Below are 16,258 nucleotides of genomic sequence, written 5' to 3'. Positions count from 1 at the left end.
AATAATGTATTGTCAGGGACCCAGGCTGCTGTTCAATACGTTTTCCTTCGTATTGGACCCCTGCCTGAGAAAAAATCCATGGAGGAACCATTAGTGGGTCCAGCCGGACTTACAGTTAAGTTTAATGTTTGATTCTCATATTTTATATAATCAATATAATATTCCAGTAACTGTATAACCGATGATGGTAGTGGTGTACCAGCCATAGAGGTCAGTACTACACAGCCTGGGGGTAAAGGGTCTGGATATAGATCATCACTGCTTAGTCTGAAGGTAAAGAGTCCAGATAGAGGCCATTACTATAGAGCCTTGGGGTAAGGAGTCCAGATAGAGGCCATTACTATACAGCCTGGAGGTAAGGAGTCCAGATAGAGACCATTACTGCACAACCTGGAGGTAAGGAGTCCAGATAGAGGCCATTACTATACAGCCTTGGAGTAAAGGGCATGGATGGAGGCCATTACTATACAGTCTGGAGGTAAAGAGTCCAGATAGAGGCCATTTCTATACTGCCCAGATAGAGGCCATTACTACAAAGCTGGGGGGTTAGGTGCCCAGATAGAGGCCATTACTATACAGCCTGGGGGGTAATGTGCCCAGATAGAGGCCATTACTATACAGTCTGGGGGTAAGGAGTCCAGATAGAGGTCATTAGTATACAGCTATGGGGTAAGGAGTCCAGATAGAGGCCTTTACTACACAGCCTTGGGGTAAGGAGTCTAGATAGAGGCCCTTACTATACAGCCTTGAGGTAAAGGGCCTGGGTGGAGGCCATTACTATACAGTCTGGAGGTAAACAGTCCAGATAGAGGCCATTTCTATACTGCCTGGGGGTAAGGTGCCCAGAAAGAGGCCATTACTACAAAGCTCGGGGGTTAGGTGCCCAGATAGAGGCCATTACTATACAGCCTGGGGGGTAATGTGCCCAGATAGAGGCCATTACTATACAGTCTGGGGGTAAGGAGTCCAGATAGAGGTCATTAGTATACAGCTATGGGGTAAGGAGTCCAGATAGAGGCCTTTACTACACAGCCTTGGGGTAAGGAGTCTAGATAGAGGCCCTTACTATACAGCCTTGGGGTAAAGGGCCTGGATAGAGGCCATTACTATACAGTCTGGAGGTAAAGAGTCCAGATAGAGGCCATTTCTATACTGCCTGGGGGTAAGGTGCCCAGAAAGAGGCCATTACTACAAAGCTCGGGGGTTAGGTGCCCAGATAGAGGCCATTACTATACAGCCTGGGATTAAGAGGTTCAGCTACAGGCCATTGCTATACAGTCTGGAGGTAACGAGCCCAGACAGGGGCCATTACTATACAGTGTGTGGGTAAGAGTCCCAGATAGAGCCCATTTCAATACAGCCTTGGGGTAATGGAGCCTGGATAGAGGCCATTACTATACAGTGTGTGGGTAAGGGGTTTGGATAGAGGACATTATTATACAGTCTATGGGTGTAGGTCCGGTTTATGCTTCTGCTCCAACATCGGCAGCCCCCCCCATCCCTCGGGGCTACCTTCACTACTTCCACATAAACCGTTCAAATGCAATCATTGATCTCATGATGAACCACCTTGGTGCCATGCACAACAAAAAACCTTCAGTTAGCGCTGCTTCTGAGAGGCTCCTAATGTTTCTGGGAGATCTGACCACTCTTCCACGTCTCACCTTTTTCTAGGAGTCTCCTGGACATTATAGGAGAGTTGTGCAGATATGATTTCATTATAGATTCCCACACATAAACTTTAAATACTCGAACATAAAACCATTTAACGTTTTCTAAGGCTGCATGCCCACTATGCGTTTTTCAAGCTTTTTTGCCAAGGAATTTCCGCAGCGAAAACGCTTAAAAAACACTTGGTAATACGTGCCCCATGGTCCCCAATGATAATCCGCATGTGCTGTGCACATGCTGCGGAAATTTCCGCTGCGGATTATCATTGCGGAAAAATATGCAGCATGTCCATTAACCCCTTTCCGACCTGGTCAGTAATAGTACGCACCAGGTCGGGAAGGCCAGTTCAGCGGGGGCTCCGGCGGTGAGCCCGCACTGAACTGAGCACATATCAGCTGATTATTACAGCTGACATGTGCCCGCAACAGCCGCGGGTGGAATCGTGATCCACCCGCGACTGTTAACATGTTAAATGCCGCTGTCAATCTGTGACAGTGGTATTTAACTCGCGCTTCCGGAAAGCGCGTCCTAAGCCCCGCCCATCGGTGACCCCGTCAAGTGATCGCGGTTCACCAATGGGTGGGCATGACAACCCAGGGTCTGCAGCAGACGCCTGTGGTTGTCATGTCTCAATTGCTATGAGCGCCACCTAGTGGTCAGCCCTCATAGCAAGTGAGCATTTCTCCTGCATACAAGCGATCTGTTCATCGCTTGTATGCAGTAGAAGCAATCAGACAACTGCTGCTTCTAGTCTCCTATGGGGACTATAGAAGCAAGCAGAAAGTGTAAAAAAAAAGTTTTTAAAAATATAAAAAAAATAAAAAGTTTAAATCACCCCCCTTTCGCCCCATTCAAAATAATATATATATATATATATATATATATATATATATATATATATATATATATATATATATATATATATATATATATATATATATATATATAAAACCACACATACACATATTTGGTATCGCCGCGTTCAGAATCGCCAGATCTATCAATATAAAAGAAGAATTAATCCGATCAGTAAACGGCGTAAGGAGAAAAAAATTCTAAACACCAGAATTACGTTTTTTTGGTCGCTGCAACATTGCAATAAAATGCAATAACGGGCAATCAAAACATCAGATCTACCCCAAAATGGTATCAATAAAAACGTCAGCCCGGCGCGCAAAAAATAAGCCCTCACCCAGCCCCAGATTCCGAATAATGGAGACGCTACGAGTCTTGGAAAATGGCATCATTTTTTTTTTTTAAGAAAACTTTGGATTTTTTTTCACCACTTAAATAAAAAAGAACCTATACATGTTTGGTGTCTACGAACTAGTAATGACCTGGAGAATATTGATGGCAGGTCAGTTTTAGCAATCAGTGAATGTGGTAAAAAAAGGACCCAAAAAACGTGGAATTGCATTTTTTTTGCAGTTTCACCGCACTTGGAATTTTTTCCCGTTTTCCAGCACACGATATGGTAAAACCAGTGATGGAGTTTAAAAGTACAACTCGTCCCAAAATAAGCCCTCACACGGCCATATTGAACGAAAATTAAAAAGTTCTGGCTCTGGGAAGAAGGGGAGCAAAAATTGAAAACACAAAAACAGAAAGACCCAAGGTCGTTAAGGGGTTAATTTTGCGGACACGCAGCGTAATTGCCGCCATTGACTTGCATTGAATCGCTTGATATCTGCATCACTACATGTGCACACGCAGATATGAAGCGATTCAATGTGCGGATGGTACCCAGGTCTGGAGAAGAGGAGACTCTCCTCCAGACAATTTAAAATAAAAAATAAAGATTATACTTACCTTCCGATGGCCCCCGGCCTCCTCAGCGATGCATCCGGTGTGCTGGGCGGCTCGCGGTGGTGTAAAAAGACCTGCCATGACGTCATTTAGTCATGTGACAGGTCACGCAACTGACTCGCACCCTGGGCCGTGGGGCACTCGGATCCGGGCAATAAGGAGACGATGGGGAGGTAGTAGTGGCAACCTGGTTCCGTGGCTCAGGGTGGTCAGACCAATGGTAGTCTGCTATGTACTGTTGATAGTGTCCGACTACGCCACCCGTGGATTGCGGTTATTATGAACCGCCGCTGCAAGGTAATCCCCTGAGGCTGATGGTGTGTGCAGCTGAGATTGGATAACTCCCCACGGGAAGAGTGTAACCCCAGGGCAGTGCAGTGGATGGTGGGGGTGATGGTGCAGGGAGTCCCAGTACCAGTAGTGCTGGTGGAGCGAGAAAGTATACAGACAACGTACTGCAATCCAATGTCTTTTACTCACAGTTCATGTGCTCCGGGTCACTTCGGCACCAGTAGTGACCGCCCGAGCCGTGCTGCGTCCACCAGGTGTGGGGCTCGGTCAACTCCCAGGCAGTTCAGAAGTATGGCTCAGGACCCCCTTTTGCCCTTTCTCTGGCCTGCCTCACCAGTGACCCACTTTTGTCCAGCTGCCGCGGAACTGCGCGGGTAAACGTGGGCCCCGTTTCCCGCTGTCCTATATGGTGCCTTCCTAGCAGGTTTGATGAGGTGTCGCACCAATAAATGATCACGACGTCCGGTCTTTGGCTGAGGGTAGTTTCTCCTCCACCAACTTGGGATCCGGTACCCTTAATCTGCCTGACCCTTCACCCTGTATTCTCGTGGGTTCTTAGGGTCCCTTCCATCTTCTTGTTTCTGAGCCCTTCTACACTTTGGGTACTTCTCTTTCTGTTTCTGTCCTTGCTGTTCCTTTCTGTTCCTTTCTGTTCTTGTTCCTTTCTGTTCCTGGCCTTTTCTCTAGGCCTGCCTCATGGAGCTGGGCCGAGAGGGAACCACAGCTCCATGTCACATCTCCACTCTGCTTCTTCTCTAACTGAACTGACTCAGAACTAAGATGGTGCCCACTTTTTATACCCTTCCCTAGTGTGTGAGCTCAGGTGACCAGCAACCAATGAGCTACTATCTATGCTCAGAAACCGTCCCCTTCTGCTCCTACATCACTGGGTTTTCCTCCCCCCTCCCCACTCCAGTCAAGGGACATGGTCTGTCGTGCCTGCATTTCTGTCTAATGGGAGCACCGTTGAACTGTCCCTCGGAAATGGGGTGAGTGTGCTGTATGCAGCTAACTGAGCCCTGGTCCATACTCCATCCTTACCCGGGAGTGGAATATCACACCTCTGGCAGAGGTGCAATACCCCTGTAGCGGCCGAACCCTCGGGGCGCTACTTTCCCCCCCGGTAAACCACAGCACGTCCTCGGGCTGGAAAAGAGCAAAAACAATTAAGTACAGGATATGCAAAACTTTTCAAAACTTTTCACATTTAGAAAACGGACGACAGTTCAATTCCCTTTATGGGAAACCCTTTTCTTTGTCACAGTTAATACTACCGGAACTCTTTTGTCATATAAAACAGCATATAAAACATTTGTATTATCACCTAGCAGCATATAACACATTTTTAAGTAAGACATATTCTTGGGTACTGGCCGCGGTGCAACTTGCGACCAGGTGTTCTTTCCTCTTAAAGGTGCAACCGTCCAGCAAATTTATCTTGAGGTAGACGTTGCAGTCTTTTTATAAAACCAGTAGGGGGCGCTTTAAGAAGCGCAACTATGTACAAGGACGGCCGCTCTCAGTCCTCGGCCAGTTTTGGGAAGGGGAATGGCTGTTCTCAGTCCCCAGCCAGTTTAGGATAAAGGGATGGCTGCTCTCAGTCCTCAGCCAGGTAACTTAGGAAAGGGGCAACTTCTTACAGTTTCACATCAGTCCCAACGGGGACCACACTCTCAGTGGAAACAGTCCCACAACAGCTCTCTGTACCCAGACGGGTAACTATGTACACTGGTATGCCACTGTTTACTGGTAGCGATACCCTCCAGCTGCTCCTTGCTCCTCATAATCTTCAGGCCCGTCCGGGCCCTCTCGGTACTCGGGGTCCGAGTGGTACTGCTCCTCTTCTACCACTCTGTGGACGTGGAGGGCGTACCATCCCTTCACGCCTTGGTGTCTGGTGTAAGACACCACGTCCCCTGGATATAGATCCCGCCCTCGATGACCTTCTGGCAGGTGGCTCTCTACATCCCTCCGGGTCACGAATACGTCACTGATGGTGTCCGGATCTCTGATGAAACCCCAGCCATGCTCCATCTGAAATTTTACGACAGTACCGGTGACTCGGGGACCGCGGGCAGTTCGGGGATCTCGCCGGGCCTTCATTTTCTGCTCCGCACTTCGGGCCTGCAACTTCTCCTGTTTCACGCGCCACTCTCGCTGCTCCCTCTCGAACATCTCTAGCTGTTGGCGGCAGACCTCCCGTCGGCTGGCTGCAGCCGCCCGTGTTTCCTGCGTGAACCCCATCAGGTCTTCTCCGGTCGGATCCCACTCGTACTGAGCGTCCTCCAACGGGGGCTGGGAGGTTTCCAGAGGCTCTGGGGCAGGTATGAGGGGCTCAGATGACACTCCAACCTCCGCGGACGGGCTTCTCCGAAGGCGGGGGTTAACATACTCGGGGGGCCAGCTGAAAGGGAGCCCATCCGGACCGGTATGTTGGGCGAACAGATCCGCGCCCAGAGGTGGTATTGCAGGAGCAGAGGTCGCGAGCGGGTCGGCGGCGCTCGGGGGTACTCGGCCTTGCGACCAGGCCCGCGGTGGTCGTTTCCTGGTTGCACCCGGGGGTGGCACAACGGAAGCAGGGGGCTCTGGCGGGGCAGCGGTGCCCGGGGGCGCTAGGCCTTGCGACCAGGCCTGCGATGGTGGTCTCTTGATCACGCCCGGGGTCAGAGGGCACGGCGTGGGGCGGGGCTCGCTGGCGGCGTCGACGGCCTGGGAACCGGTTGGCAGCGGTGGAGGCACGGTGTCTGCGGCGGTTTCAGGTATGCCGGGCTCCGCAACGGGGCGCAGGGGCAGGTCGGCGGCCCTAGGGCTCGGGGTAAGGGCGTCTCCGTTACCTGCCTCTGCTGTCGCGACCTCCTCCGCGGCGTCGTCCTCAGCCTCCGCTCTGTTCTCACTGCCCTCGGAGGCAGGCGTGCTGCTGGGTGCCGGCGGCGCCTCCTGCTGCGGGACCACGGCCCGCCGGGCCATCTCCTCCTTCCACCCGGCAATCACGTCCAGTTGCACCCGGACCATCCTCCGGTGCAGCTCCTCCAGCGCAGCGCGCGCATACTCGGGGTCTTCCTTGGGGAGGTGTTCTAGCAGCTCCGTGAAGCTGCATGGTGGTTCGGCCTGCAGCAGGCCCCTCGCCAAGGTGTTGGAGCTAGCTCTTCTCTCCATTTCCGGGTGTGGTCTGGCCAGACTGATCCAGACCACCCCCGCCCCACAGTTTTCTTCTCTTTCCGCCCCCCAGGGGGGGTGGTCCTGGGGCATTCTGCTGACAATCACTCTCAGGGGCAGCCCCCCCACGTTGACGGACATTTCCACAGTCGTACTCATGGCTGTTGGGGGTGGACTCCTTCTTTGGCGCCATTCTGGGACCTGGCCCACAATGGGAGGTGGCTTCCTGTTGTCTTTCGGCATGCACATTATGGCGCTCGTTCTTCTGGGGCGGGCACCATCTTTAATACAATAAAACAGTCTCTTTTCAGGCTTGCGATACCCGTTTGTGGCGGGTTGGTTACGATCCTGCCGACTACGCCAAAGCTGACTCACCCCCTGGGCCGTGGGGCACTCGGATCCGGGCAATAAGGAGACGATGGGGAGGTAGTAGTGGCAACCTGGTTCCGTGGCTCAGGGTGGTCAGACCAATGGTAGTCTGCTATGTGCTGTTGATAGTGTCCGACTACGCCACCCGTGGATTGCGGTTATTATGAACCGCCGCTGCAAGGTAATCCCCTGAGGCTGATGGTGTGTGCAGCTGAGATTGGATAACTCCCCACGGGAAGAGTGTAACCCCAGGGCAGTGCAGTGGATGGTGGGGGTGATGGTGCAGGGAGTCCCAGTACCGGTAGTGCTGGAGGAGCGAGAAAGTATACAGACAACGTACTGCAATCCAATGTCTTTTACTCACAGTTCATGTGCTCCGGGTCACTTCGGCACCAGTAGTGACCGCCCGAGCCGTGCTGCGTCCAACAGGTGTGGGGCTCGGTCAACTCCCAGGCAGTTCAGAAGTATGGTTCAGGACCCCCTTTTGTCTTTTCTCTGGCCTGCCTCACCAGTGACCCACTTTTGTCCAGCTGCCGCGGAACTGCGCGGGTAAACGTGGGCCCCGTTTCCCGCTGTCCTATATGGTGCTTTCCTAGCAGGTTTGATGAGGTGTCGCACCAATAAATGATCACGACGTCCGGTCTTTGGCTGAGGGTAGTTTCTCCTCCACCAACTTGGGATCCGGTACCCTTAATCTGCCTGACCCTTCACCCTGTATTCTCGTGGGTTCTTAGGGTCCCTTCCACCTTCTTGTTTCTGAGCCCTTCTACACTTTGGGTACTTCTCTTTCTGGTTCTGTTCCTTGCTGTTCCTTTCTGTTCCTGGCCTTTTCTCTAGGCCTGCCTCATGGAGCTGGGCCGAGAGGGAACCACAGCTCCACTCTGCTTCTTCTCTAACTGAACTGACTCAGAACTAAGATGGTGCCCACCTTTTATACCCTTCCCTAGTGTGTGAGCTCAGGTGACCAGCAACCAATGAGCTCCTATCTATGCTCAGAAACCGTCCCCTTCTGCTCCTACATCACTGGGTTTTCCTCCCCCCTCCCCACTCCAGCCAGGGACATGGTCTGTCGTGCCTGCATTTCTGTCTAATGGGAGCACCGTTGAACTGTCCCTCGGAAATGGGGTGAGTGTGCTGTATGCAGCTAACTGAGCCCTGGTCCATACTCCATCCTTACCCGGGAGTGGAATATCACACCTCTGGCAGAGGTGCAATACCCCTGTAGCGGCCGAACCCTCGGGGCGCTACACAACCGCCAACGTCAGCGGTCGCGTGACCTGTCACATGACTAAATGACGTCATGTCAGGTCCTTTTACACAACCGCGAGACACCGGGGAGACCGGACGCATCGGAGAAGGAGACCGGAGGCCATCAGAAGGTAAGTATATTCTTTATTTTTTATTATTCTTATTCTTTTTTTTTGTTAACTATTACTTGGTCACACTATATAAATCCATGCCGTTTGCATGGATTTATATAGTGTAACCAAGTTGTCAAGCACTTTTCCAAGTGATGCTAAAATCGCTTGGAAAAGCGCTTGATAACCCACATGCAGAAATGCATGTGTAGCACCCTGAGGATTCGGCTGCTACAGGGGTATTACACCTCAAGCCAGAGGTGTGGTATTCCACTCCCGGGTAAGGATGGAGTGTGGAACTGAGCTTAGTAGGCTGCATGCACTACATACATCCCATTTCCGGGGGACAGAACTACGGTACTCCCACCAGATAAATGTGCAGGTACGACAGCGTCTGTCCCTGGCTGGAGTGGGAGGGGGGTGGAACATCCCAGTAGTGTAGGGGCAGATAGGGGGAGTAGTCTGGGTAAAGCTAGGAGCTCATTGGGTGCTGGTCACCTGGGCTCACACATAGAGGGAGTATATAAGGTGGGCACCATCTAGGAAGAGGGTCAGAGAGCCTGAGGAGAAGCAGAGCAGAGGAGCTCAGCCAGGAGGGCTGACAGGGAGCTGTGGCTCCGGCTGGGCCCAGCTCCAGAGCAAGGCCTGCAGAGAGAGAGGAGTAAGAAGGACCCAGAGAGAAAGACAGAGGGAACCCCAAGAACCCAGAAACAGACCAGAAAGGGTGAAGGGTTGGCGGACACGGGTACCGGGACCCGAACTGGTGGAGGCCACTAATCCTCAGCCAGGAACCGGAGGTCGTGGTCAAGATTTGCCACGACCCTCACCAAATCCACCAGAATGGCACACCAAGCATAGGGTCAGGGAACCCAGAGGAGGTTTGACCACCAAGAGACCCGAGGGAGCCGGCCAAAGGTGGATCCCTGGTGGGAATGGCCAGGAGGAAGAGAGAGAGACAGGGAAGCTCAGGACCATGCTCCGGACTGCCTGGGGGTTAGCCGAGTCCAGGACCTGGTGGACGCAGCACGGCTCGGGTGGTCACTCCAGGCCAGAGTGACTAAAGCAACATCAGTGAGTAAAAACCCTGAAACTGCATCTCCTGACCCTGCCTCTCCTTCCTGCATCATCACAACCCCCATCATCCACACCTGCTGCCCTGAGGCCATACCCCTCCCGTTGGGGGTTATACCATCACTGCTGCACATATACCACCGGCCTCAGCGGACTGCTCTGCAGCGGCGGCTTCAAAGCCGCACTCAACGGGTGGCGTAGTCGACATCCAAGTTAACATCTATTGTCATAGACTGCCACTTAGTTTGACACCCTGGGCACGGACCGGGTCACCGCCACAAGGACTACTACCCCCATACAGATCCGGCTCCGGGTATCCCTTGAACATGGCCCAGGGGGCGCGTCAACTTTGGCGTAGTCGGCAGGATCACGTGCCCGCAACCACCGGGTACTGCGTGCCTGAAGAAAAGTTCGCATTTACCTCAAAAAGAAGTCTCCCGCCGATTCCGGAGGGTCCCCGCCATCGGACGCCATCTCGGATCGGTTCCCGCCGTTTGCCCGCCATCTGCGGTCTTTTCCCGCCATCCACGGAGTTTCCCGCCACTGGGAGACGATTCCCGCCATCTGAGAAGATTTCCCGCCTTGGCAGAGCGGACGCCATTATGGGCGTGCCAGAGGGTGGCAAGAGGCCACCTCCCATCGTGGGCCAGGACCAAGAATGGCGCCAAAAACGAAGACCGCCCCCACCAGCAGAGACTGTGATGCTTGAGATGTCCATCAGCGTGAGGGAACTGCCCCTGGAGCTGACAATCACCAAGTTGCCCCGGAACCACCCTGAATGGGGGCGGAGAGAGAACAAAAGAGTGAAGATGGGAGCAGCTTGGAGGAGTCTGGAGAAGTCGTACCCGGAGATGGAGGGAGAGGCAGGCAGCACCGACCCAGTGGTCAGGAGCCTGTTGCAAGCGACTACCCCAGAAGGCCTGGTGGAGATCCTGGCGCAGCTCCCCAGAGATCGGGAGCATGCACGGACCGCACTGGAGGGCTTGGCTCAGAGGATGGCCCGAGTGCAGCGAGACGTACTGGCCGCGTGGAGCAAGGAGATGGCCCAGCAGGCTGGAAACCGCCAGCAAAAGACACCGCCAGCAGCGAGGAGCACGCCTGCCCCTGAAGGAAGAGCAGGAGGGACGAAGGCCGGAGACGGCGCCGTGGAGGGAGCTGAAGTAACGGAGGCAGGTAATGGGGACGTCTACACCCCGTACCCGGAGGCCGAGAACTTGCCCCAGCTCCCCGTCGCAGAGCCCGAAATCCCGTTCACTGCGCCCGTCGCTGCACCGCCACCGCTCCAGACTAGGCCTCAAGCGGCAGGAGCCGCGGCCGCGCTCCCCGTGACGTCACGCGCCTCAAATCAGAGTCCGACCAAACAGGAAGCGCAATCGGCCTGGTCGCAGGGCCAAGTACCCCCGGGCGCCGCCGTCTTCACAGCGCCCTCTACCACCATCATGCCACCGGCCTGGTCGCAAGGTCTGGTAGACCCGGGCGCCGCTGCTACTAAAATGCCCTTTGTCTTCAGGCTACCTTCGGCCTGGACGCAAGGCCAGGAGCCCCTGGGCGCCGCAAGCACCACAGCGCCCTCTGCCTCCACAGCACCCCGTCTGGGCGAAGACTACTTCGCACAACACACCACCTCGGACGGGCTGCTCTTAGTATGGCCACCTAAATACGTCCATCCCCGACTCCGGAGGGAACGGCCTCTGGATGAGCCCCTGATCCCGGCTCCGGCGCCCGCCAAGATCACCCCACTCTCGTTGGAGGAGGCGCAGTTCGCGTGGGACCCCACTGGAGAAGACCTCATCGGGTTCACACAAGAGGACCCGGACGGGTCTGAAGCCTACCCTCAGGAAGGAGCAGGAGGGCATCGTCACCATTAAGAGGTGAACTGAAACTGTAAAATAGTTACCCGTCAGGGTACAGGAACTGTTACCATTATAGTCCCCGTTGGGACAAGTGTGAACTGTTCCAGTGTGTCCCATCTCCCCACAGGCTGAGGACGGTGAACAGCCATTCCTTTTCCCCACTGGCCGAGGACTGAGAGCGGCCACCTCCCCTTGTATATAGTTGCGCTTTCTAAAGCGCCCCCTATTGGTTTTATAGGAAACAGTTTTTTTTCTACCAGAGACTGTGGCACTTACCTGGTCACAATTTGCACCGTGGCCGGAGGAACAAGAATGTTAATAATGAAAAGTTTTATATGAAGAGTTTATTGCTGCTGATAATATATATAGTGTTTTATATGTTTATGATGTTTTGAAAAAAAAAAAAATTGTATGTTTTTGGAATGTTTATTCTTTTACAGCCCGAGGACGTGCTGTGATTTACCAGGGGGGAATGTAGCACCCTGAGGATTCGGCTGCTACAGGGGTATTACACCTCAAGCCAGAGGTGTGGTATTCCACTCCCGGGTAAGGATGGAGTGTGGAACTGAGCTTAGTAGGCTGCATGCACTACATACATCCCATTTCCGGGGGACAGAACTACGGTACTCCCACCAGATAAATGTGCAGGTACGACAGCGTCTGTCCCTGGCTGGAGTGGGAGGGGGGTGGAACATCCCAGTAGTGTAGGGGCAGATAGGGGGAGTAGTCTGGGTAAAGCTAGGAGCTCATTGGGTGCTGGTCACCTGGGCTCACACATAGAGGGAGTATATAAGGTGGGCACCATCTAGGAAGAGGGTCAGAGAGCCTGAGGAGAAGCAGAGCAGAGGAGCTCAGCCAGGAGGGCTGACAGGGAGCTGTGGCTCCGGCTGGGCCCAGCTCCAGAGCAAGGCCTGCAGAGAGAGAGGAGTAAGAAGGACCCAGAGAGAAAGACAGAGGGAACCCCAAGAACCCAGAAACAGACCAGAAAGGGTGAAGGGTTGGCGGACACGGGTACCGGGACCCGAACTGGTGGAGGCCACTAATCCTCAGCCAGGAACCGGAGGTCGTGGTCAAGATTTGCCACGACCCTCACCAAATCCACCAGAATGGCACACCAAGCATAGGGTCAGGGAACCCAGAGGAGGTTTGACCACCAAGAGACCCGAGGGAGCCGGCCAAAGGTGGATCCCTGGTGGGAATGGCCAGGAGGAAGAGAGAGAGACAGGGAAGCTCAGGACCATGCTCCGGACTGCCTGGGGGTTAGCCAAGTCCAGGACCTGGTGGACGCAGCACGGCTCGGGTGGTCACTCCAGGCCAGAGTGACTAAAGCAACATCAGTGAGTAAAAACCCTGAAACTGCATCTCCTGACTCTGCCTCTCCTTCCTGCATCATCACAACCCCCATCATCCACACCTGCTGCCCTGAGGCCATACCCCTCCCGTTGGGGGTTATACCATCACTGCTGCACATATACCACCGGCCTCAGCGGACTGCTCTGCAGCGGCGGCTTCAAAGCCGCACTCAACGGGTGGCGTAGTCGACATCCAAGTTAACATCTATTGTCATAGACTGCCACTTAGTTTGACACCCTGGGCACGGACCGGGTCACCGCCACAAGGACTACTACCCCCATACAGATCCGGCTCCGGGTATCCCTTGAACATGGCCCAGGGGGCGCATCACATGCAAAAACGCTTGACAAACGCTTCTACCTGGCACGAAAACGTATGTAAAATCCGCATGCGTTTTTCCTGCCAGGGAGAAGCGGAAAAAATATGCAGCATTTCTGCATCGTGGGCACATACACATAGCCTAAAGGTCGTGCACTTGGCGTGTGGACGTCACCTCCAGATATTAACAAACATGATTTAACGATTTAATGTCCCGACATTCAGTGTCTTGTAAAGAGTATGGCAGTTGTTCATGGCAAGTAACTGATACTTTTAATGGAGATAATGGTGGCTTCCGTATAAAAGACAGACGAGAGCTTATAAAAAAAGAGCTCATAAAAAGAGAGAAAAGTCTAGGAAACAGTATGGACTATATATATCCACGCATTGGATTTTTTATTGATTTCATTTGTCTAGAACAAGATGAGTGTGGATGGCAGACTGCCAGGTGCAAAGTGGTTCCAATCATAGCATAAAATATCTTATAGAAAGATTAGAAAAGACAGCAGCCTCACGTCACATAGAAGACCATCCTGCCTCCATCTATCCTGCATTAGCCAATCCTGCTCCTCTCAACTGCTTTCCTTTCCATATCCCATTTTTACTACCTAGTGGTGTTGTTTACTCGCCTTCTATAAGCCAAGGCAAAGTATGGTGACCCTAACACAGTATGATCCCCCAACTGTGACCCCCACACAGCCCTCCAAACAGTATGATTGCCCCCACACAAACCTTCACACCGTATAATTGCTTTCATACAGTATAATGGCCCTCCACATAGCCCTCAAAATATTATAATGGCCCAACATAGCCATCCATATAGTATAATACGCCACCCATAATCCTCCATATAGTATAATGTGCCCCCTATAATACTCCATATAGTATAATGCGCACCCCATAATCCTTCATATACAGTGGGGGGAAAAAGTATTTAACCGATTCCCGACCGCCCACTGTAGATAAACGTCGGCGCTTGCTGGGCTCTGTGCAGCGCCGACGTTTAAAAACGGTGGGTGGTCTCGCAGCGCTCAGGACCCCCAGGGTCCTGCAAGCGCTGCGATTCCGGTGCAGAGCGTTAGCTCTGACAGGGAACATCATCGGGACCTGATTAGATCAGGTCCCAGTGATGTTAATGTGACACCCCAGGGGTCTGGTTGCCACAGTGATAGAGATATTACGTCTGAGAGCAGGTGGGAGGTCTCTTGGTCAGGGATCCTATGCATGCCACACCTCCTGCCCAGTCCTGGGAGGGGAAGAACTTCCCCTATATAAACCTAGGGCTGAGGCAGGGTTAGTAAGTAGAGAAGAAGTAGAGAAGAGAAGCAGCATAGGAAGAAACAACAGGAGCTCTGTGGGAGCAGTGCTACAAGGAGTCAGGGGCTGGCAGCTGCAGAGCTCGCCCTGACAGAAGATTTCTTACCGGACCCGGAGTCCGAGGCTGTGGGGACTAACTCCTACCCAGCAGCAGAATCCGTCAGGCAGGGGATTCCAGGTCCTCTGGCCAAGAAACCCGAAGGCACGGTCACACGCATGGGACCAGCACCGCCGTCGTGGAGCGGAAGCTACTAGAAGGCCCCGAGTCACCGGCCATACGGGTGAGCACCACACGGTACACTCAGGGACGTGGGCTACTTATACCCGCCTCTAGCAAGGTAGCCAGAAGAGTACAGTTAGTTTGGGAGGCCGACAACTCCGCCTGGCCAGGGGAGATCCCATCTGCTCAAGGACTCACCAGGCCCCGATTGCTAGCAAGTACTCTGGGAGGGTCTATCTTTGTCACCAGTAAAGACCCTGAACTACACCGCATCGTCTCTGAGTGGTTCCTGCTACCCCCATCATCCACGTCGGCTGCCCTGAGGCCATACCCCTCCCGTTGGGGGTTATACCATCCACGCTGCACCATCCTTCCACCGGCCTCAGCGGTCTGCCCTGCAGCGGCAGCTCCATAGCTGCATTCAACGGGTGGCGTAGTCATCCACCATCTACTGCTAATAGACTGCCACTTAGTCTGACTCCCTGGGCACGGACCGGGTCACCGCCACGAGACTACTACCCCCATCTGATCCGGCTCCGGGTAGGCTCCCGTGTGCGCAACGCTGCGCGACTCAGGCCCAGGGGCGCGTCAACTTTTGGCGTAGTCGGCAGGATCTCGTGCCCGCAACCACCGGGTACTGCGTGCCTGAAAAAGAGACTTTTAAAACTTACCTGTGGTGAAGATTCCCGCCATCGGTGAAGATTCCCGCCATCCGGCGCCATCTTCAGCCTTCTTCCCGCCATCCGTGAAGTTTTCCCGCCATCCGGCGCCATCTTCAGCCTTCTTCCCGCCATCCGTGGAGTTTTCCCGCCGTTGGACGCCATCTTGGGGACGCCGCGCGGGAAGAAGAGGGGCGTGGACTCCGAAAGCGCGCGAGAACTGAAGCCCCGCCTCACGTCCGGACGTTGCGTAAGGTCCTGGAAGGAGCCCAGCAGACGCCGACGTCACAGGAGCGCGACGGAAGGTCCTCAACCCTGACGATCCACTGCGGAGCCGCGGCCTACGGAAGAGGATCATCGCAAGGTAGGCCACGGTCCACTAGGGGGGAGAAGGATGTCGGATACGGAGGAGAGCTTCACCGCTCCAACCCCCGACAGCGCCACCGCTGTGGCGGTCATGCCTTTCACCATGCCCTATATCCCGGGGGCAGCCTGGCTACCCCAGTACTCAGGGGAGTCACATACCCTGCAGGACTTTAGAGAAAAACTGGATAGCCTCTTCCAGGTGTACCCCCTCACAGAAGAGCAAAAAGTGAGCATCCTGGTGGCCCAATTAACCGGGGCAGCCCAAAGGGAGGTAAAGTCCTGGCCACCTGGGGGGAGGACTGTCGCAGGGATACTAACCCGGCTGAGGGACACCTTTGATACCCGCACCTCAGCCGAGATCAAGCTTAGATTCTACGGGTGCAAACAGCGGGCACATGAGAGTATAAGGGACTATGCCCTGAACCTACAAGAGGCCCTGAGGACCATTAA

This window comes from Phyllobates terribilis, unplaced genomic scaffold (assembly GCF_046119375.1).
Source record: "Phyllobates terribilis strain yellow unplaced genomic scaffold, ASM4611937v1 Scaffold_7__3_contigs__length_470593459, whole genome shotgun sequence".
Taxonomy (NCBI): domain Eukaryota; kingdom Metazoa; phylum Chordata; class Amphibia; order Anura; family Dendrobatidae; genus Phyllobates; species Phyllobates terribilis.
This window is presented reverse-complemented; position numbering follows the sequence as displayed.